The following is a 23,475-nucleotide window of genomic DNA, read 5'->3' on the forward strand; positions in this document are numbered from 1 at the left end:
ACAACAATTTCATAACATGGTTTCACAAAAACAAAATTTATTACTTAGTAACCTTATGTCATTACCAGAATAAAAATATTTGAATACATACCTAGAATATTTAACATTCTAATTAATAAAAACTTCTTGCTGTATTATAAAATTGGGAATTTTTCAGTTTGAATAACCACTGAAATGGAGATTAATTAAGCTTTTCCTCTGGAGTAATACAGTTCTAAAGTACACTGAACCATTTCAACATACATATTCATAACCAATTTAAATAAAATTCAATTTTTTGTAACTCCTACAGTGATGATTCATATTTCAGATGAGCTTATTAAATCAATTTTTAAGTTAAAATGTTACCATTAAATTATTGAATAAACCAAACATTCCTTTTAGTGCATGTTTATACACTTCGAGGACTTTCAAAATAAATCCTCGCTCTATGTGATACAGCTGAAAACATCAGCTTTTTTGATATTTTAATTTAATTATTATTAGTTTTTATTAAATTTATGAAAGATAAATTAGTCAATGAAGTGAATGTTAAGAAACTTAAAATTTTTTACTTATGTCTTTCCGGAATGAACTGTATATTTACAGTAATAGTAAACATTTTAAAAAGTTTTTCACTGTAATAACATATTTTGTGAATGTACTATAACTGTTAATGTCTTCTTTGATTAAAGTGGCATTTTTTCATAGATATATAAGGCATTATGTGTCATTGGATATTCACTACCCTAATATGTAACGGTGATAAAATACATGCTATTAATATTAACAAATACTTGAAAACATGAAGACATAATTAATAATTGATACTAGCCTATTACCTTTAATGAATTAATGGGAAGTGGAAAGTTAATATATCTCTCAAGTCTTATGAGAGCTAGGTAATCTCAGTTCATATTCTCCAAAGCCTAAGATTGCAAGTCACGAACCTTGCAAAAAACATTAGCTTTTTAATAGGTAAAGATTAACATATAGGCCGTAAAAATATAGGCTCTTTACAAACCTTTGGTTAAAAAAATCTGCTAATCAGATACAAACTTTCTTCTTTTCTAATAAGAGGATGTTTTTGTTAAAGGTTCTCCTCCTATTAAAAAAAGTAAACAATTGAGTAGTATAATGGGATGTACTAGATTACAGAAATATCATCTTTGATAAATATATCCTTAAAAGATGTGTAAATGTCTTTTCATTCTCAAAAATATAACCTTTATCCTTTATTTTCCGTCTAAAAGGCAAAAAAAAAAAATGAAAACCTTGTGTCATTAGATAGTCCTAAGTAAAACTTTCATCTTGAAAATATATTTCAAGACAATGAGTTTGACCTTAATTCCAATGGTTGCACAGGATAAGAGATGAAGGAAATAAATACAGGGACTACCCGATATAGAAAGTGTAATGTCAATGATCAACACAAAATTAAGATCCTAAGTGCAAAGCTCAAGTAAAGCAGTAAAGCCATAATATTTCAAATTGGATATTGGGTAAATAAAGAAAAGGAAAATGAAATATTTGAGAATAACCACTCAAAAGCCCATAGTTTGGTAGGGTGATGGTACAAACTTGAAAGTACTGTTATTATTCCAAAACACATGGGCAATTTCATTTAAAGTAATCTCCACCAGCAGCTCAGGAGGCTGTAAGCAACTTAGTGAGAACCTTTCTCAAAATAAAAAAGGGATGGGGATGTAGCTCAGTGGTTAAGGGTAACCTGGGTTCAATTCCTGGTACCAATAATAAAACAGTCTCTAGTTGACACTGATTTTGTTCAAACACCAAAAAATTTAGAGTCCATTTAAAGAAGAAGATAGTTTTACATTCAACTTAAGTAATTATTAAAAAGTTCCAAGAACCTTAATAGACAAAACTGATACTCTAGATTTAATAAGTAACAATAAAGTTGACTTAAAGGAAAAAACAGACATTGGAAATAGACTTGAAGAATTAACTATTAGTGAGACACTATATTAGATATTTTTAAAGGATTTCGAGTAAAAGATGATTGAAATATAATAAATCATCAGGAAAATATACAAATCTATTTTGTAAAATGTATAAATTTATAAAAGAGTCAATAGAATTTATATATATATATATATATATATAAAGAATACAACAAATGAATTATTGATTTAGTGGGTTCTATAAATAGCGTATCAGATGCAACTGAAAAGAAAAATCATGTAACTAGAATAACTGAAAAAATTCATTCAAAACATATCCAAGATAATGAAGTAGATAAAAAACGAGAGTATGCAATTTACATTATGGTATGGGATTCCAACGACCAATGGCATATATTGACTAAGTGAGGAAATACTTAAAGGACCTAACTTACTGTTGCCAAAACCCATACAATTCAAGAGGAATAAAAATTGGTCCAGATGTACCTAAGTTACAGAACCTGCTTAGTATTCATGAGGCATGGGTTCAATATGAAGCACTACAAAAAAAAAAAAAAAAGAAAGAAAGAAAAAAAGAAAAGAAAAAATAGAGTTGGCTAATGTATTGGAGAATTGATAGATTAAAATACATTTAATCTAAATTTTCAATTCAAAGAAAGGTATGAGGAATAGGGCTTTTCTATAAATATGCTATACTAAATTTTATAAACAATACAACTTTTCTAGTTATAGTCAAAGTAGCTATCAACTGCAAATAAATATCCAATACTAGTAATAAATTTAATCCATAGCTCACTGAGTTTTTGATTTGAGAGAACACTGTTATGGAACAAGAGGGACTTTGAGAATTGGGAAGGAAACTTGTGTCAGAATTTATGGCTGAATTGATAAGTATCTTAAGTATCTAAATCCCATTGAGCTTCATTTTCATCATTGCAATCTGTCCTTCTCTGTATCAGAAGATTTTTGGTTTTAGGTTTGTTTTTTCACATTGGACTGAAAAACCTTTGGACAATCTTTCCAGGAAGAAATCAATTCTTCTCATTCCCCATCAACAATGACAAAATATTGTTTGTTAAAATGTATAAAAATATTTTAGTATTTTTGTTATGTAAATTAGAAGGTTTTAGCTCTCAGAGGAGAAGTTCCCTGTACCAAAGAACTGAAAGCTTTTGCTATTTTACTTACACAAAATTGTTGAAAGTGTGTGTGGATATTGATAGTGTTAGAACAGAGAGGGAACACAGTTTTAGATGAGAAAGATTTTATACATGTGCATGAAATTATTGGAAATTCTGAGTACAGTGTGACAGATTTTTTTTAACTATGAGTCAGTTTAGTGATTTCTTGGTAGTTTAACTAAAACTTAATTTTATGTTGCCAAAAACTTTCTTTGATTTTATATGGAGATAATAATCTAAGATAATAATACAAGGTTTTGAAGTGACAAGAAATTTGGAGTGGAATTATCATGAATATTCTGTTTGCCCAACCTTCAATAATGCCCCTCCAGGAAGCCCAGAAGTCAATGACCAAGACTATGCATTACAGAAGGGGATACATTAAAAAGTAGTAATGAATTGGACATTAAGACCCTATGTGCATATATGATTACATGACCAGTTTAATCCTACATCATGTACAACTAGAAGAATGAGAAGTTATACTCTGTTTATGTATGATGTGTCAAAATGCATTCTATTGTGATGTATAGCAAATTAGAACACATAAAAAGTACTGATAGTCCTTTTTTAAATATCTGAAATATGGTACTTATATCATTAGAATGGATTATAAGATTTCAAATAGTATGGTGTTATAAGCTAAATTGAATCTTCTCCCCAAAAATATGTGTTGAAGGTTGTAGTCCTAATCACCAATACTTCAAAATATAATTCTATTTGTTGTTAGGGCCTTATAAAAAAGAGGCAACTAAGGTAAAATAAGTTCATTTATTTAGGCCATAAATCAATGCACCCAATGTTCTTATAAGGAGAGAAAATTAGAAAATATTCATACACTCAACAAAAAGAGGGCCAGAGAAGGAAAAAAAAAGCCAAGAAGAGGACTTGGAAGAAACCAAACCTGCTAACACCTTTATGTAGCCTCCAGAACTTGAGAAAATAAATTTCTATTGTTTAAGTCATAATCTATGGCATTTTGTTATGATAAGCCGAGAAAACCAATACAGATTGTTAATAGATATGGGTTGGCAGAAACCAATTAAGTTCATTTATCAAATAAAAAACGAAAAAGAGATGTTTATTGTAATATTTAACAGGAACAAATTATGATCTGAGCATCCTGATTTCCTCAGAACTTTGATGGAACTAAAAAAATTCCAGAATTCCTAAAACCTAAATGTATGAAATCCCACTAACATAATATCCCCTTGAATTATTAGATACTGTATTTGCAGAGAAAGACTTGATCAGGGTTTCAAAGTATAAATTTACTATCTTCATAAAATTCTTAATTCTGCATGGTTATACCATCCTTGTTCTAAGTTTAGTAAGGGACATATGACAAAAATGTATGAAAAACTATGATTATGAATGTGTTCTCATATTTTCCTCAAAGATATATGTATGTGTACACACACACACACACACACAAAGAACACACTCATATATATGGCAACATTTATTATCAGAGATTCCACTCGGGAAAAGGTTATACCATAAAATTGAAAAATCATAGTGATTAGTTTAGGCCCCTTTCCCTAGAAATCCCAATTAACACTCAATGGACTAAAGAAAAAGTGGCCATAATGCCATGTGACAGATTTTAAGATTACAGATAGAATTGATAATATGGACTTTCTTTCACCAAGGTTGACCTTGTACTGGCCAATGTTAAATGCCTAATATGCAAAAATGTTCAAAACACAGTTCTTATAATTTGTCATTTAGATAGATAACAGTAATCAATCAGATAGCAGGTGAAAACATTGTGATATTTCTCCAATCATTACAAAACAGCAAACTTATGTCATTAAAATAATATTCTGGGCATTCTTTGACTACCTTGTGCAGATATTTCAGCCAATAAAACCATCTGTGTAATTACTCATTAGCTTAATCACCATCATCTTTGACAATATTGCTTCTTAACACGTATATCGAATGAATAAGGCCACTGGCAGAATCTAATGAAGTGTTAGTACCTTCTAACTCATCTTCCAAGAGACTAGAAACTTCTGGAATCTTTACTAAATTCCCATCTTAGATGCCAGCTTTCAAGTTTAGATTTCTATTTTCTTGGTTTTACTGTATGCTTTGAACCAGAAATTAATACACTGTGATTTTCACTCACAGCCATAGCATACAGGTTTGAGAAGGAAGAACAGGGAATTTGGAGTGATAATTTTCTGTATAAAATTTAATATCACACTTATAGTTCTACTTGCTTCTTGTTTTCATGATGTCAGGTCTTAGTGTTTTAGAGAAAAGAATTGGCAAACTATGCCTATAGGCCAAACTAGGACTAACACTTGTGTTTCCCAAAAATCAAGTGCTGGTGTGTTATGACTGGTAGCCAAAGGTAGAGAGTTCCAAAAGACCAAAGAGGCTAACAGATCCAGAACTTCACAATGGGCAATTTATTTGGGACTTATAGCCACAGGATATCTTGAATGGCAGCAAGACAGCCTCCCCAGGCAAGAAGGTATATTTATATATCTTCTTCTGGAAAAAGGAGAGCCAGCACCAATTTAAAAGTTCCTACTTTTGCAAAATCTACCCAGTGGCAGTGAAGCCATGCAGTTAAAAGTGGCCAGCAACATAGGCTCAACTGACTATCTTAATGCCCTTGTTTATTCCATAGGTTCTGGGATGTTTACCTGGTTCCTCTAGTGGGCAAAATGGCAAAATGGCGGTTACACCCAAGATGGCTGTTTAATATCTAGCTATATCCCTGTAACCTGTTTTGTTTCATTTTAACTTATTTGAACATAGCCAAACATGTTTGTTTATATGTTGTCTATAGCTGCTTTCATGTAATAGTAGTAGAACTGGGTAGTTGCAAAAAAGACCATATGGCCTGAAAAGCATACAATATTTACTATCTGGCCCTTTACAGAAATAGTTTGCCAATTCCTGGCTTATCTTTCATACTATCTAAGAAAAGACTGCATTAAAAGTGTTCACTAGGGAATGCAGAAATGGCTTTATAGAAATAAAAGCTGAAATACCATCATCTAATTGGGAGTTTTTGATGCCACTGTTTGTACTACTAAAGAGAAGATTTTGAGCGTTGAATTAGGTAATTATACTCATTATACACATGCGACTGCATAATGAGAGAAGAGGGAATATACTTGGAACTGTGTAATAAAAAAGAATGGAAGACTTAAATTCTTATGGGTAGAGAAAGCATGGACTCATAATCTTTAGGAATGGAGGTTTGGTTCACCTCATCAGGTAAACAAATCAACTAAGGCTTTGGCTTTTTGGAGAAAAAAGATAAGAAAAAATGGAGGGAAAAGGCATTAAATACCAACTGTAACCATGCAACCAGTTATAAAGATAGGAAATAAGTTAAATTCTAATATACATTCTTCATAGTATCATAAACTTATGTATATATATTAAATATTTTCCTTTTGCCTACTCTGATACTCCAGCTCTTTTATATGTTTATTTTACCAGTGTTGAGTTAATTTTTTTTGTTGCATAGAACAATATGAATATAAAATTAGGTTGGAATAAGAAGAAAATGAATATAACTCCCAAAAGTCTGAAAAACTAGTAAGTAAATGATGAGATGTTGGGGTACTCCACTATAGAAAGTGAGTGACAAGACCACAGATTTACACAAATCTGGATGCTATCTTTTATATTATATTTTAGCTAAATGGTACCACATAAAATAAAACATGAACATAGCATCCTAATTCTTATTCACCTTGGTGGCCTGGAAAGTCAGCACATATTTTATTTTCATGCATAAACTTCCCCATTTAATATGTAAGAGAGGAATATCTTTTTTGTTGTCGTCCCAGGATTATGATTTTGTGAAAGCTGAATTATAGTAAATATAACTTGTTCAAATTAAAGAGGAGGAGTGTGCAGAGATATTTGATGGACTAACAGATGGACTCTAATGACCATTATTTATGATAGAGTCCTCTCATATCTATGAAGGTTTGTAAAAAAATCTCCCTTCCCTGATTAGCAGCTAGAGTTATTTTTTCCCCAGTGTCCTTTAAAGTTACATCACAGGAATGTAATTTATTTCCATCCAGAACAAAACAATGTGAAAAAGCAGGGACAACATGGAGTTCATGTGGAGGTGCTGGGGGCAGTAAAACTGAAGATTTCTATGGAGATCTGCTGGCAGTGGTGGGTTATAGGCCACTAATTACACATTTGGGTAATGTCCTCAGGGGCATGATCTTCAAGCCCCAGACTCTCTGTACTCATGCAGAATATTTAAGTTGTATAATATTTTCTTAAAAAATACTTTCTTTTTTTCTGAATGATATAGGGTAGAGATAGTTTCTTGCATGTAACTATCTTGGAGGACAAAATAAATAAAACCTTTGCACCCTGGTATTTGTGATATGGACAAGGTAAGCTAAATAGCATAATCATTAGAGTAATGAATTATATATGATCTATATTTATGTGCAAGTATATTAATACTATTTAAAATGATTTCTGTATATTCAAAAACAAGTGATGAGAAAAATTTTGATACATCTCAGACATATTTAATCAATCACTAAGTATTTATCTACCTGTAATTTACTATAAATATCATCACTTCTGGTATGTTATATCACTCGTTTTGGAAATATGGCTTGAAAAATTAAAACATGGTGGTGCTCGCTTATAATCTTAACTACTCAGAAGCCTGAGGAAGCAGGATAACAAGTTTTTTTTTTTTTTTAATTTTTATTGTTGGTTGTTCAAAACATTACATAGTTCTTGATATATCATATTTCACACTTTGATTCAAGTGGGTTATGAACTCCCATTTTTACCCCATATACAGATTGCAGAATCACATCAGTTACACATCCATTGATTTACATATTGCCATACTAGTGTCTGTTGTGTTCTGCTGCCTTTCCTATCCTCTACTATCCCCCCTCCCCTCCCCTCCCCTCTTCTCTCTCTACCCCCTCTACTGTCATTCATTTCTCTCCCCTTTGTATTATTTTTCCCTTTCCCCTCACTTCCTCTTGTATGTACTTTTGTATAACCCTGAGGGTCTCCTTCCATTTCCATGCAATTTCCCTTCTCTCTCCCTTTCCCTCCCACCTCTCATCCCTGTTTAATGTTAATCTTCTTCTCATGCTCTTCGTCCCTACTCTGTTCTTAGTTACTCTCCTTATATCAAAGAAGACATTTGGCATTTGTTTTTTAGGGATTGGCTAGCTTCACTTAGCATAATCTGCTCTAATGCCATCCATTTCCCTGTAAATTCTATGACTTTGTCATTTTTTAATGCAGAGTAATACTCCATTGTGTATAAATGCCACAATTGTTTTATCCATTCGTCTGTTGAAGGGCATCTATGTTGGTTCCACAGTATTGCTATTGTGAATTGTGCTGCTATGAACATTGATGTAGCAGTGTCCCTGTAGCATGCGCTTTTTGGGTCTTTAGGGAATAGACCGAGAAGGGGAATAGCTGGGTCAAATGGTGGCTCCATTCCCAGCTTTCCAAGAAATCTCCATACTGTTTTCCAAATTGGCTGCACCAATTTGCAGTCCCACCAGCAATGTACAAGTGTACCCTTTTCCCCACATCCTCGCCAGCACTTGTTGTTGTTTGACTTCATAATGGCTGCCAATCTTACTGGAGTGAGATGGTATCTTAGGGTGGTTTTGATTTGCATGTCTCTGACTGCTAGAGATGGTGAGCATTTTTTCATGTACTTGTTGATTGACTGTATGTCCTCCTCTGAGAAGTGTCTGTTCAGGTCCTTGGCCCATTTGTTGATTGGGTTGTTTGTTCTCTTATTGTCTAATTTTTTGAGTTCTTTGTATACTCTGGATATTAGGGCTCTATCTGAAGTGTGAGGAGTAAAGATTTGTTCCCAGGATGTAGGCTCCCTATTTACCTCTCTTATTGTTTCTTTTGCTGAGAAAAAACTTTTTTAGTTTGAGTAAGACCCATTTGTTGATTCTAGTTATTAACTTTTGTGCTATGGGTGTCCTGTGAGGAATTTGGAGCCCGACCCCACAGTATGTAGATCGTAGCCAACTTTTTCTTCTATCAGACGGCGCGTCTCTGATTTGATATCAAGCTCCTTGATCCATTTTGAATTCACTTTTGTGCATGGCGAGAGAAAGGGATTCAGTTTCATTTTGTTGCATATGGATTTCCAGTTTTCCCAGCACCATTTGTTGAAGATGCTATCCTTCCTCCATTGCATGCTTTTAGCCCCTTTATCAAATATAAGATAGTTGTAGTTTTGTGGATTGGTTTCTGTGTCCTCTATTCTGTACCATTGGTCCACCCGCCTGTTTTGGTACCAGTACCATGCTGTTTTTGTTACTATTGCTCTGTAGTATAGTTTGAAGTCTGGTATCGCTATACCGCCTGATTCACACTTCCTGCTTAGCATTGTTTTTGCTATTCTGGGTCTTTTATTTTTCCATATGGATTTCATGATTGCTTTCTCTATTTCTACAAGAAATGCCATTGGGATTTTGATTGGCATTTCATTAAACCTATAGAGAACTTTTGGTAATATCGCCATTTTGATGATGTTAGTTCTGCCTATCCATGAACAGGGTATATTTTTCCATCTTCTAAGATCTTCTTCTATTTCTCTCTTTAGGGTTCTGTAGTTTTCATTGTATAAGTCTTTCACCTCTTTTGTTAGGTTGATTCCCAAGTATTTTATTTTTTTTTGAAGATATTGTGAATGGAGTGGTTGTCCTCATTTCCATTTCAGAGGATTTGTCGCTGATATACAGGAATGCCTTTGATTTATGCGTGTTGATTTTATATCCTGCCACTTTGCTGAATTCATTTATTAGCTCAATAGTTTCTTTGTAGACCCTTTTGGGTCTGCTAGATATAGAATCATATCATCTGCAAATAGTGATAATTTAAGTTCTTCTTTTACTATTTTTATGCCTTTAATTTCTTTCGTCTGTCTAATTGCTCTGGCCAGTGTTTCGAGAACTATGTTGAAGAGAAGTGGTGAGAGAGGGCATCCCTGTCTTGTTCCAGATTTTACAGGGAATGCCTTCAGTTTTTCTCCATTCAGAATGATGCTAGCCTGAGGCTTAGCATAGATTGCTTTTACAATATTGAGGTATGTTCCTGTTATCCCTAGTTTTTATAGAGTTTTGAACATAAAGGGATGCTGTACTTTGTCGAATGCTTTTTCCGCATCTATTGAGATGATCATATGGTTCTTATTTTTAAGTCTATTGATGTGGTGAATAACATTTATTGATTTCCATATATTGAACCAGCCTTGCATCCCAGGGATGAAACCTACTTGATCATGGTGCACAATTTTTTTTATATGTTTTTGTATCCGATTCGCCAGAATTTTATTGAGGATTTTTGCATCTAGGTTCATTAGAGATATTGGTCTGTAGTTTTCTTTCTTTGAAGTGTCTTTGTCTGGTTTAGGTATCAGGGTGATGTTGGCCTCGTAGAATGAATTTGGAAGTTCTCCCTCTTTTTCTATTTCCTGAAGTAGCTTGAAAAGTATTGGTATTAGTTCCTCTTTAAAGGTTTTGTAAAACTCTGCTGTATACCCATCCGGTCCTGGGCTTTTCTTAGTTGGTAGTCTTTTGATGGTTTCTTCTATTTCCTCAATTGATATTGGTCTGCTTAGGTTGTCTATATCCTCCTGACTCAATCTGGGCAGATCATATGACTTAAGAAATTTATCTATGCCTTCACTATCTTCTAATTTATTGGAGTATAAGGATTCAAAATAATTTTTGATTATCTTCTGTATTTCTGAAATGTCTATTGTGATATTGCCTTTTTCATCCCGTATGCTAGTAATTTGAGTTCCCTCTCTTCTTCTCTTCGCTAGCATGGCTAAGGGTCTGTCGATTTTGTTTATTTTTTCAAAGAACCAACTTTGAGTTTTGTCAATTTTTTCAATTGTTTCTTTTGTTTCGATATCATTAATTTCAGCTCTGATTTTAATTATTTCTTGCCTTCTACTTCTTTTGCTGTTGTTTTGCTCTTCTTTTTCTAGGATTTTGAGATGAAGTATGAGATCATTTATTTGTTGGTTTTTTCTTTTTTTAAGGAATGAACTCCAAGCAATGAATTTTCCTCTTAGAACTGCTTTCAATGTGTCCCATAGATTCCGATATGTTGTGTCTGTGTATTCATTAATCTCTAAGAATTTTTTTTTTTAATTTTTTATTGTGGGTTGTTCAAAACATTACAAATTTCTTGACATATCATATTCCACACTTTGATTCTAGTGGGTTATGAACTCCCACCTTCACCCCATACACAGATTGCAGATTCACATCAGTTACACATCCATTGATTTACAAATTGCCATACTAGTGTCTGTTGTGCTCCGCTGCCTTTCCCATCATCCACCCTCCCCCCTCCCCACCTCTCCCCTCCGCTCCCCTCCTCTCTCTCTACCCCCTCCACTGTATAACCCTGAGGGTCTCCTTCCATTACCGTGCAATTTCCCTTCTCTCTCCCTTTCCCTCCCACCTCTCATCCCTGTTAAATGTTAATCTTCTTCTCCTGTTCTTCATCCCTACTCTGTTCTTAGTTACTTTCCTTATATCAAAGAAGACATTTGGCATTTGTTTTTTGGGGATTGGCTAGCTTCACTTAGCATAACCTGCTCTAATGCCATCCATTTCCCTGTAAATTCTATGATTTTGTCATTTTTTAATGCAGAGTAATACTCCATTGTGTATAAATGCCACATTTTTTTTTTATCCATTCATCTATTGAAGGGCATCTAGGTTGGTTCCACAGTCTTGCTATTGTGAACTGTGCTGCTATGAACATCGATGTAGCAGTGTCTCTGTAGCATGCTCTTTTTAGGTCTTTAGGGAATAGACCAAGAAGGGGAATAGCTGGGTCAAATGGTGGCTCCATTCCCATTTCTTTCCAAGAAATCTCCATACTGCTTTCCAAATTGGCTGCACCAATCTGCAGTCCCACCAGCAATGTACAAGTGTACCCTTTTCCCCACATCCTCGCCAGAACTTGTTGTTGTTTGACTTCCTAATGGCTGCCAATCTTACTGGAGTGAGATGGTATCTTAGGGTGGTTTTGATTTGCATTTCTCTGACAGCTAGAGATGTTGAGCATTTTTTCATGTACTTGTTGATTGACTGTATGTCCTCCTCTGAGAAGTGTCTGTTCAGGTCCTTGGCCCATTTGTTGATTGGGTTGTTTGTTCTCTTATTGTCTAATTTTTTGAGTTCTTTGTATACTCTGGATATTAGGGCTCTATCTGAAGTGTGAGGAGTAAAGATTTGTTCCCAGGATGTAGGCTCCCTATTTACCTCTCTTATTGTTTCTTTTGCTGAGAAAAAACTTTTTAGTTTGAGTAAGTCCCATTTGTTGATTCTAGTTATTAACTTTTGTGCTATGGGTGTCCTATTGAGGAATTTGGAGCCCGACCCCGCAGAATGTAGATTGTAGCCAACTTTTTCTTCTATCAGACGGCGCGTCTCTGATTTGATATCAAGCTCCTTGATCCATTTTGAATTCACTTTTGTGCATGGCGAGAGAAAGGGATTCAGTTTCATTTTGTTGCATATGGATTTCCAGTTTTCCCAGCACCATTTGTTGAAGATGCTATCCTTCCTCCATTGCATGCTTTTAGCCACTTTATCAAATATAAGATAGTTGTAGTTTTGTGGATTGGTTTCTGTGTCCTCTATTCTGTACCATTGGTCCACCCGCCTGTTTTGGTACCAGTACCATGCTGTTTTTGTTACTATTGCTCTGTAGTATAGTTTGAAGTCTGGTATCGCTATACTGCCTGATTCACACTTCTTGCTTAGCATTGTTTTTGCTATTCTGGGTCTTTTATTTTTCCATATGAATTTTATGATTGCTTTCTCTATTTCTACAAGAAATGCCATTGGGATTTTGATTGGCATTGCATTAAACCTATAGAGAACTTTTGGTAATATCGCCATTTTGATGATGTTAGTTCTGCCTATCCATGAACAGGGTATATTTTTCCATCTTCTAAGATCTTCTTCTATTTCTCTCTTTAGGGTTCTGTAGTTTTCATTGTATAAGTCTTTCACCTCTTTTGTTAGGTTGATTCCCAAGTATTTTATTTTTTTTGAACATATTTTGAATGGAGTGGTTGTCCTCATTTCCATTTCAGAGGATTTGTCACTGATATACAGGAATGCCTTTGATTTATGCGTGTTGATTTTAAATCCTGCCACTTTGCTGAATTCATTTATTAGCTCTAATAGTTTCTTTGTAGAGCCTTTTGGGTCTGCTAGATATAGAATCATATCATCTGCAAATAGTGATAATTTAAGTTCTTCTTTTCCTATTTTGATGCCTTTAATTTCTTTCGTCTGTCTAATTGCTCTGGCCAGTGTTTCGAGAACTATGTTGAAGAGAAGTGGAGAGAGAGGGCATCCCTGTCTTGTTCCAGATTTTAGAGGGAATGCCTTCAGTTTTTCTCCATTCAGAATGATGCTAGCCTGAGGCTTAGCATAGATTGCTTTTACAATATTGAGGTATGTTCCTGTTATCCCTAGTTTTTCTAGAGTTTTGAACATAAAGGGATGCTGTACTTTGTCGAATGCTTTTTCCGCATCTATCGAGATGATCATATGGTTCTTATTTTTAAGTCTATTGATGTGGTGAATAACATTTATTGATTTCCGTATATTGAACCAGCCTTGCATCCCAGGGATGAATCCTACTTGATCATGGTGTACAATTTTTTTGATATGTTTTTGTATCCGATTCGCCAGAATTTTATTGAGGATTTTTGCATCTAGGTTCATTAGAGATATTGGTCTGTAGTTTTCTTTCTTTGAAGTGTCTTTGTCTGGTTTAGGTATCAGGGTGATGTTGGCCTCATAGAATGAATTTGGAAGTTCTCCCTCCTTTTCTATTTCCTGAAGTAGCTTGAAAAGTATTGGTATTAGTTTTCCTTTAAAGGTTTTGTAAAATTCTGCTGTATACCCATCCGGACCTGGGCTTTTCTTAGTTGGTAGTCTTTTTATGGTTTCTTCTATTTCCTCAATTGATATTGGTCTGTTTAGGTTTTCTATATCCTCCTGACTCAATCTGGGCAGATCATATGACTTAAGAAATTTATCTATGCCTTCACTATCTTCTAACTTATTGGAGTATAAGGATTCAAAATAGTTTTTGATTATCTTCTGTATTTCTGAAGTGTCTGTTGTGATATTGCCTTTTTCATCCCGTATGCTAGTAATTTGAGTTCTCTCTCTTCTTCTCTTCGCTAGCATGGCTAAGGGTCTGTCGATTTTGTTTATTTTTTCAAAGAACCAACTTTGAGTTTTGTCAATTTTTTCAATTGTTTCTTTTGTTTCGATTTCATTAATTTCAGCTCTGATTTTAATTATTTCTTGCCTTCTACTTCTTTTGCTGTTGTTTTGCTCTTCTTTTTCAAGGATTTTGAGATGAAGTATGAGATCATTTATTTGTTGGTTTTTTCTTTTTTTAAGGAATGAACTCCAAGCAATGAAATTTCCTCTTAGAACTGCTTTCAATGTGTCCCATAGATTCCGATATGTTGTGTCTGTGTTTTCATTTATCTCTAAGAATTTTTTAATTTCCTCCTTGATGTCTTCTATAACCCATTGATCATTCAGTAACCTATTGTTCTAAGAATTTTTTAATTTCCTCCTTGATGTGTTCTATAACCCATTGATCATTCAGTAACCTATTGTTCATTCTCCAAGTGATGTATGCTTTTTCCTTCCTTCTTTTATCGTTGATTTTCAGTTTCATTCCATTATGATCAGATAAGATGCATGGTATTATCTCTACTCCTTTATATTGTCTAAGAGTTGCCCTGTGACATAATATATGATCTATTTTTGAGAAGGATCCATGTGCTGCTGAGAAAAAAGTGTAACTGCTTGATGTTGGGTGGTATACTCTATATATGTCGATTAAGTCTAGGTTATTAATTGTGTTATTGAGTTCTATAGTTTCCTTATTCAACTTTTGTTTGGAAGATCTGTCCAGTGGCGAGAGAGGTGTGTTGAAGTCTCCCATAATTATTGTATGGTGGTCTATTAGACTCTTGAACTTGAGAAGAGTTTGTTTGATGAACATAGCTGCACCATTGTTTGGGGCATATATATTTATGATTGTTATGTCTTGTTGGTGTATGGTTCCCTTAAGCAGTATGTAGTGTCCCTCTTATCCCTTTTGATTAACTTTGGCTTGAAATCTATTTTATTTGATATGAGTATGGACACTCCTGCTTGTTTCTGAAGTCCATATGAGTGATATGATTTTTCCCAACCTTTCACCTTCCGCCTATGTATGTCTTTTCCTATCAAATGTGTCTCCTGTAGGCAGCATATTGTTGGGTCTTGTTTTGTGATCCATTCTACTAGCCTGTGTCTCTTAATTGGTGAGTTTAATCCATTAACATTTAGGGTTATTATTGAGATATGGGTTGTTCTTCCAGCCATATTTGTTTATTTCTGTTAATAAACATGGTTTGTTTTCCTCTTTGATTATCCCCCCCCTTTACTGTCCTACCTCCCACTGTTGGTTTTCATTGTTATTTTCCATTTCCTCTTACTGTAAAGTTTTGCCAAGGATTTTTTGAAGAGATGGTTTTCTAGCTACAAATTCTTTTAACTTTTGTTTATTGTGGAAGGTTTTAATTTCATCTTCCATCCTGAAGCTTAATTTCACTGGATACACAATTCTTGGTTGGAACCCATTTTCTTTCAGTGTTTGAAATATGTTATTCCAGGATCTTCTTGTTTCAGAGTCTGTGTTGAAAGATCAGCTGTTATCCTGATTGGCTTGCCCCTAAATGTGATCTGCTTCCTTTCTCTTGTAGCTTTTAAAATTCTCTCCTTATTCTGTATGTTGGGCATCTTCATTATAATGTGTCTAGGTGTGGGTCTGTTATGATTTTGCACATTCGGCGTCCTGTAGGCTTCTAGGATTTGGGATTCTGTCTCATTCTTCAAGTCTGGGAAGTTTTCTCATATTATTTCATTGAATAGATTGCTCATTCCTTTGGTTTGGAGCTCTATACCTTCCTGTATCCCAGTGACTCTTAAGTTTGGTCTCTTTATGTTATCCCATATTTCTTGGATGTTTGCTCATGGTTTCTTAACAGTCTTGCTGAGCTGTCTATGTTCTTTTCAAGTTGAAATACTTTGTCTTCATTGTCTGATGTTCTATCTTCTAAGTGTTCTACTCTGCTGGTAATATTCTCAATTGAGTTTTTAAGTTATTGTATTGCTTCCTGCATTTCTAGGATTTCTGTTTGTTTGTTTTTTATAACCTATATCTCCTTGTATAGTTGATCTTTTGCTTCCTGGATTTGTTTGTGTAATTCATTGTTGAAGTGATCTTTCATTGTCTGATTTTGCTGTCTAATGTCTTCCTTGATACTCCAGATCATCTGAAGCATGTATATCCTGAATTCTTTATCTGACATTCCATCTGTTGCAGCTGTTACCTCTTCTAAAGTTGAGTTGACCTGCATTGCTTGTGGTCCTTTCTTTTCTTGTCTTTTCATACTGCTTGCGTTTCTTTCTGCTTGGTGAAACTGTTGTGTTTTTGAAAATTTTTTTCCCCTATATATTTATATTGCTCTTGTATAGTTGAAAAGTCTCCCTTGCAGGGTCGGGCGGCGGTCTGCCTACCTTGCAGGCGCGGGCAGCTGCTCTGCTCTGCCCCTCCTCCAATTGGTGTGAGGTGTCTACCACGCCCGCGGACCCCTGGGCCTGTTCTGCCGGTTGGTCGCAGGTCTGCCTACCTTGTAGGCGCGGGCGGCGGCTCTTCTCTGCCCCCCCTCCAGGTGGTGTGACTTGTCTACCACACCCGCGGGCCGCTGGGCCTGTTCCGGGCACGGGCGAAGGCTCTGCTCTGCTCCAAATCCAATTGGGGAGACGTGCCTACCACCCCGGCTGGCCGCTGGACCTGTTCCACCGGTCGGTCGCAGGTCTGCCTACCTTGCGGGCACGGGCGGCAGCTCTCCTCTGCCCCTACTCCAAATGGGGTGACGTGTCTGTCGCACCGGCAGGCCACTGGGCCTGTCCCCCTGGTCGGTTGCAGGTCTGCCCACCTTTCAGGCACGGGTGGTGGCTCTGTTCTGCCCCTACTCCAATTGAGGTGTCGTGACTACCACACTGGCAGGTCGCTGGGCCTGTTCCTGGCGCGGGCGGCGGCTCTGCTCTGCCCCTACTCCAATTGGGGTGACGTGTGTACCATGCCGGCAGGCCGCTGGGCCTGATCCGCCGGTCTGTCGCAGGTTTGCCTACCTTGCAGGCGCGGGAGGCAGCTCTGCCCTGCCCCTCCTACCACGCCCTCGGACCGCTGGGCCTGATATGCAGGTTGGTCGCAGGTCTGCTCACCCTGCGGGCACGGGTGGCAGTTCCGCTCCGCCCCCACTCCAATTAGGGTCACGTGACCACCACACCGGCCGGCCGCTGGGCCTGATCCGGGCGCGGGCGAAGGTTGTGCTCTGCCCGGAGCTCTGCACTGAGCCTGAGTAATTTGTCTACTCCAGTTGGGGTGACATGTGTACCACGCTGGCAGGCTGCTGGGCCTGATCCGCCAGTCTGTCGCAGGTCTGCTTACCTTGCAGGCACGGGCGGCGGCTCTGCCCTGCCCCTCCTACCACGCCCGCGGACCACTGGGCCTGTTTTGCAGGTCAGTCGCAGGTCTGCCCACCTTGCGGGCGCGGGTGGCGGCTCCGCTCCGCCCCCTCTCCAATTGGGGTCATGCGACCACCACGCCGGCGAGCCGCTGGGCCTGCTCCAGGCGCGGGCGGTGGCCTGGCTCCTCCCCTCTGGCTCGAAACAAAGTGAGAGAGACTCGGGTGTCTGTGACTCACCCTCCCTACCAGGAGACCAACTGTGTCTGTCGCCGCTGGTATTGATGAAGTTCTCTCCTCCGCCGCTTTCTTATGACATCAGATCTCTGCCATGTTGGTATCCTATGCGAATGGCAGCTTTTCGTTCCCTTTGCCGGGTGACCAAAGCAATGGGTGAGTCCTGACCGGCCCTCACATGCCCCGTCTCAGTCCTGTTGCCACTGCCCATGAAGGCTCGGTTGGTATTTACCTCCACAGTACTCAGCAGTACCCCAACCGAGAAGCAGTTTCAGCGGGCTCCTTCGCCCTGGGCCAGAGCAGTTCTGGGAGCCGGAACTCTGCCGCTCCGTGCTCGGTGTATGCTCTGATAAGAGCAGGCTCCAAGAAGCAGTTTCCGCGGGTTATTTAGCACTGAGCCTGAGTAATTTGTCTGCAAGCCATAGGTGAATGGCAGCCTGAAATTACCTGTTCTATGGCTGAATGAGCTGCGATCAGTCGAAAACAGGGATGGTGGCGTCAGCTCTCCAAGATGGTGGCCGCTGGCCTCCTCTGTTGTCTGACCTGTGTGGAGAACCAAATTGGACCGCTTCCTTCCCCCATCTTGAACCCAGAATTCAGCACTGAGTATGGTGCTTGCACGGCTGGCAGAAACTGCAGCGCTGTATCCCTGCGTCACCATTTCCTCGTTTCCCAGAGCGCGCCGCAGACTCTAGCCGCGGGGCGATTTGCTGAATAATCAGTGTGACCCTCCATGAGACAAATCTCTCGCGTTTGAGCCCCCGTAGCCAATCCTCGTGCGATGGAAAACCTTCCTCCAGGTTCCGGAGCACCCCACTATTGCTGGAAATTCCTAACAAGATAGCCTTTAGCTGTCCTGACTCGTCATTCTTCCACACAGTGACGCGGCACATGGGGGCAATGCACTTCCCTCGCTGCCATCTTCCCAGTTCAGGATCACAAGTTTGAGGCCAACCTTAGAAACTTGGTAAGAACCCCATCTCAAAATAAAAGTTGAAAAATAGGTGGGGAAAGCTGGGCATATTGCTCATTGCTAGAGTACTTGTCCAGCACATAAAAGACTCTTTGTTTAATCTCCAGAACTGCAAAAAGAAAAGAAAAATCAAAGCAGAAAAAAATGAGATAATCTATTGTCAAATTCATACCACTGTCACAATTCTCCTCAAGCCACATACTCATTTTATTTTACTTTATAGCAATTTATCTCTTTAAAATTCACATCTATATACTTTTTAATTAAATAATATATGATAAAAACATTGACCGTCATCTTGTATTTAGTGTTTATATTTTATTTTTTACTTTACATATCCAGTAAATGCAAAAATCTTGCATTCTATTATCAAGTCTTATTCTGAGTCCATTATTATTTTTGTCTGGTTTATAAAATACTTCTCTAAAACAATAAACATAGATGCATAATATCTGTGGCAATTTTCCAAATTAATGAACACACCATATATGATAGTCTACAATATATGTTTAAATGAAGAAGCATCTGTGTTTGTGTGTTTGTGCATGTTGAAGAAAATGAATGATCAGAAACACATAATATAAATATCAATTCCTTTCATTATATTCAAAATTTCATGATATCTGTAAAAGTATATAATAAAGAGATAATGTGTATTCAAATCTACATACGCCTTTGAAATCTAATGTAATTTAATGCCTAAGCTTTTATTATTGAAAGTAAATATAACTAATGCAAATTGGCATATTCTTTATATTTCATACAACTGTAATGCAATTAACAGGCTTTTATAGCAAAATGTTTCAATAATAAGATATTAAACCAAAGATTTAATCCAATTATAACTTTATACACTGGAGTAGGAAAAAAAAACTTGCTTTAATTTTTTTTTAGTTGTCTCAATATGCTATTTTTTAAAGTAACAGAAAAAAATTGGTTAACATTTTTAAATATTTCAATTTTAATTAAATGATTACTTTTTGAATAACATAAGAACTTGGAGTGTCAATATCAAATCATTTTTGAACAAAGCTGTGTTCAATTATATAAATTAAATAAAAGATCATAGTTTTCTTTCAATAAACGAGTCCCTTTTAAAAAATCATATATTCAGGTAATCACTATACTTTGATTAATCATACTTCTATAATTGTTCTCTAGTCAATATCATCTAGAGAATAAAAATTTCTAAGAACAAGAGTCTATATACTGTGATTAAAAATAAAAGAGGACTCTACCTAGTAGAAATAGAAAACTAAAGTTTAAAAGGTAAAATATATTATAAAATCAATTAAAACTCCAATGTGTAGTTTTCCAATAAAACAAATTCAAAAAAGTTATATAGGTAAAGTGGCTATTTCCCAAATATGTACCTCTTCCCCTAATATCTCAAATTGTCTGTCTACAATTTTCAGAAAAACAAACGGGTTGCCTTGAGGGTGTCAGGCCCTGGTGTCGAGCCCCAGGACCTCAAAACAAGGAAACAAGCAAAAATTTGGCACAAGGTTAAGAGCAATGAGAAGTAGAACAGTATACTTTTGCATTCCCGAGTCATATGGTGATTTCATTCCTAGGTTTTTGAGGAATCCCCACATTGCTTTTCAGAGTGGTTGCACTAATTTGCAGTCCCACCAACAATGTATGAATGAACTTTCCCCCAGCTATCCCACTCCTCAATATAATCCAAAAGATGTAAAATCATATGCTACAGTGACACAGCCACATCAATGTTTATAGCGGCAGAATTCACAATAATTAAGCTAAGGAACCAACCTAGGTACCCTTCAACAGTTGAATGGATAAAGAAAATATGGTATATATACACAATGGAGTATTACTTAACCATAAGGAAGAATGAAATCATGGTGTTTTCCAGTAAATGGATAGAACTGGAGACTATCATGTTAAGTCAAGTAAGCCATGCCACAAAAGTCAAATTTTGGATGTTTTCTCTGATATGCAGAAAGCTAATTCAAAATAACTTGGGGAGGATAAAAAAGAAAGAAAGGGAGAGGGAATTTCATCAGCATAGAGGAAAAGTCAGTAAACAAAAGGAATTGAAGGGGATGAAGGAGGGATAGGTAAAGGAAGAACAGTGGAATGAATCTGACTAAACTTCTGTATTACATACATGAATATAGCACAGTGAATCCCAGCATCAAGTATATCCATGAGACACTGAAATAAGTGTGTGTGTGTGTGTGTGTGTGTGTGTAAATTGCAGAAAGATAAGTAGAGTTGAGGGAGGAGAGCAGAGGGTCAGAGGGGGCAGAATTAGAGCAAATTAAATTCCTTGCTTTTGTGATTATGTCAAAACATATTCTAATACTATATATAACTAAAGAGAATGTATTAAAAAATTGCATTCCTTAGGAAAACATGTCTCCAAACTTTAAAAGGGGACATTTAAGATACCTTCAATTGTAAGAAACTGTCCTAGTCTATGCTGCTTCTATTACTATATACCTGAGACTGGATAATTACCAAAAAAAATGAAAATTTATTTCTCTCAATTCTGGAGGCTGGGAAGTTCAATGAAGGTGCTGTTTGATTCAGTGTTTGGTGAAACCTACTTTCTCTCTTTTAATATGGCATAAAAGCTCCCCTTCAAAGAAGCCATGTCCTCACAATACCCTAATCCATTATCAAAGGCAGAGTTCCTAATATCATGATTGTATTAGGGATTAAGATTCAGCATGATTTTTTGGGGGACACAAACATTGAAACCACAAGACGCATGATAGAAATAATTGAATTCCAATCTTTACACATATCTAATATATTTCCATATAATTTTAGTGCACCCTTTCATAATATCTAAGATTATTCTATAATTCTATATTTTCTGTTTTTCTGAAAAGTGCTCTTTTTTAAAAAGTTTGTAGTTTCTTGATGTTGCAAATAGGCAAAATTATGACATATGCAGTCGAGGGGAGAAATAAAGAATGTCCATGCGCTTCTGCCCCTTTCAATGCTTTATTCACTCAAATGACTCAATGTAATTTCACTCTATAGGTTCTTAATCAAGAAAACAACAATCCTTAATGCTAGGCACTGCAATAGACACAATCAATTCACAGCAAACAATTCTAGATTAATTAATTCACAGCAAACAATTCTAGGTTAATTCTAAGCACTGCAAAACACACTTAATCATGATAGGCTGTGACAGACATTTCTTCTGTATGCTAAGTTCAAAATTCTTAAGCCTTAGGCTTTAAGTCCTGCAGATGCACACTCACTCAGACCGTGATGTTCAGATCCGGAACCAAGACAGGCTTTTCCTGGCGTGGAGTGGACGACCAGTTGAGGAGGGGGTCATGGAGAGGAGTTTCAGCTCTAAACAAGGTCCAGACGAGGTGGTAGAGTTTGAGGATGGTGAGGATTATGCAGAGGCTCAGGAATGATGACAAGGGATGGGATTTCAGGTCCTTATCAGGCTGTCCAGCTCAAGTGCATCCTTGTTTTAGCTGGATGAATCCCTGTTCATCAGCTCTATCATTTATACTAAATTTTGGGGCTTTTGACCCCCCTTTCAATGCATAGCAGCTACCACTGGATTTCTCAGTGACATCATTTACCTTGGGTTAAGAAACATCTGGTCTGGTTGTCTCCACCCTGATCTTCTCACCTTTCCCTCTTATCAGGCAAGGACAGCCTGCCAGAGGCTTCACTCTCTTATCAAGGTGAGGCAAAGTAACTTGTTTGAGGCCATACTGTAGGGATCTGTGGGTATGCCTAGTGAGACTGCAGGTCAAACTGGAGTTTTTAAAATGGAGTTACTTAGGCTCAGACCTAAGGCCATCCTAACACTTGACTACTCTCCTCCTCCTCCTCCTCCTCCTCCTCTTTCTTCTTTTTCTGATACTGGGTAATTAAACCCAGGGGAGCTTTACTACTGAACTACATTCATAGTTTTTTCTTTTTCTTTTGTTTTAGTTTGAGATAGACTCTCATTAAATTGCTGAAGAGCTTATTCTTTTGCTGAGTCTGGTCTCAAACATGTGATCATTCTGCCTCAGCCTCCTGAGTTTCTGAGATTACTTAATCTCAGAAACACACTTAATCATAATAGGCTGTGACAGACATTTCTTCTGTATGCTAAGTTCAAAATTCTTAAGCCTTAGGCTTTAAGTCCTGCAGATGCACACTCATTCAGACCGTGATGTTCAGATCCGGAACCAAGACAGGTATGCACCTCTGTGCCTGGAAACTACATAGGTTTTTATTTCCTAAAACCATACCATAAGGTATAGGTCTGAAGAAATAAAAATCTCAAAGAAGTGATATTGACAACAGCATAATTTAATATTGGGATTATTAAAATCATAACATTCTCCATCCATAGTGGTTCACAGAACTAATGGTTTGGAAGTCAGGCTGAATGATAAAAGAACCCTAATAGGGATTCATATCTATCAAAAAGCTCATCTTTTAGTGGGGAATAATACTATCTTAATCTTGTTAAAATATGGAAATACTTACCAGGATGTGTTTATTAGTTTAGTCACTGTGAGTTTTTGCTAGAAATCAACTGCAACTTAGTGCAGTTTTCCCACCATCTCTATTGGTAACAACAACAAAGAA

This window comes from Marmota monax, unplaced genomic scaffold, assembly GCF_021218885.2.
Source record: "Marmota monax isolate L192 unplaced genomic scaffold, Marmota_monax_Labrador192_F-V1.1 WCK01_AAM20220418_F8-fsc00016, whole genome shotgun sequence".
Classification (NCBI taxonomy): Eukaryota; Metazoa; Chordata; class Mammalia; order Rodentia; family Sciuridae; genus Marmota; species Marmota monax.